Genomic DNA, 1,289 nt, shown 5'->3' on the forward strand with positions numbered 1-1,289 from the left:
ACTTTTGTTTATTTTTACTCCCCTCCCCCACGTTACATTTACCATACTCAATCATGAACTTCAGATAGCATTCATGAGTTTTTCAGTTGCCAAAGATTTGTCTTGTTTTCCCCAATCTGTCTTCAAAGAAATAGAAAGTTCTGATTTCTTCCTAGAATTTTTTTTAACCTCTGAAAAGCAAATACTATTATAGTGTGACAGGCAATTAGAAAAGCATTTAGATTTATTATAAAGTCCTGGGAATTGTAGGGCTTTATTTTTTTGTTCACAGATTCATAAACTCACTTAAAGATAATGGGATCAGATTGTCCTTTCCCTATCGCCAAATTCCTAATCCAAGGATTTGAAATCTATTAGTGTGATTGCTTGTGTTTCCATTTTGCAACCATTCCTTCAATCTTTTCAAAATACTGTCAATAAAGTCAATTTTCTTTTTCATTTTGACTCTATTATTTCTTTTTTTTTTTAGAATTTTTTTTTTTTCCTGGACAACTTTTTTATTGTGGGTAAAGAAGCAGGGCAACTGGACAGTTTAGATGATTCCAATCTTGTTGGCAACATCTAAAGCATCATAGTCTGGAGCAAGCTGGACATAGACCTTCTTCTTGCCATCAGGCCGGACCAGTGTGTTGACCCTGGCCACATCAATGCCATACAGCTTCTTTATGGCCTGCTTGATTTGGTGTTTGTCGGCCTTGATGTCCACAATGAAGACCAGGGTGTTGTTATCCTCATTCTTTTTCATAGCAGACTCGGTGGTCAGGGGGAACTTAATGATGGCATAGTGATCAAGCTTGTTTCTCTGAGGGGCACTTTTCTGAGACTATTTTGGCTGCCTTCGAAGCCTTAGTGTCTTGGGTCTCCGGAAGGTGGGCGAGGTTTGGATCTTCTTCTTTTTGTGGCTGTGGACGCCCTTCAACACTGCCTTCTTGGCCTTCAAGGCCTTGGCCTTGGCTTCTGTCCTGGGGGGGGTGACAGCTTCCTTCTTGGCCTTTGGCACCATCTTGGGGGAAAGGTAGAATTTTCTTTTTTCCAAATTCTTTATTTATGGTAATGGGGTTAAGTGACTTTCCCAAGGTCACACAGCTAATCAATTATTAAGTGTCTGAGGCTGGATTTGAACTCAGGTACTCCTGACTCCAGGGCTGGTGCTTTATCTACTGTGCCACCTAGTTGCCCTCTTGACCCTATTATTTCCCCTTATTAAGCCCTACAATGGATTGAAATAGTTCAGTTAGAATCTGAAGGTCCTTCCTATTCAATCTAAGGTTGAATAACTTCATACTTTT

At 40.0% G+C, this 1,289-nt stretch overlaps 1 pseudogene; it reads right to left on the reverse strand.

The window, feature by feature from the left end:
• Positions 1-532: 532 nt before the first annotated feature.
• Positions 533-1,003, reverse strand: LOC141493720 (large ribosomal subunit protein uL23-like; annotated as a pseudogene).
• Between the last annotated feature and the right edge of the window lie 286 nt (positions 1,004-1,289).

This window comes from Macrotis lagotis, chromosome 7, assembly GCF_037893015.1.
Source record: "Macrotis lagotis isolate mMagLag1 chromosome 7, bilby.v1.9.chrom.fasta, whole genome shotgun sequence".
Lineage (NCBI taxonomy): Eukaryota > Metazoa > Chordata > Mammalia > Peramelemorphia > Peramelidae > Macrotis > Macrotis lagotis.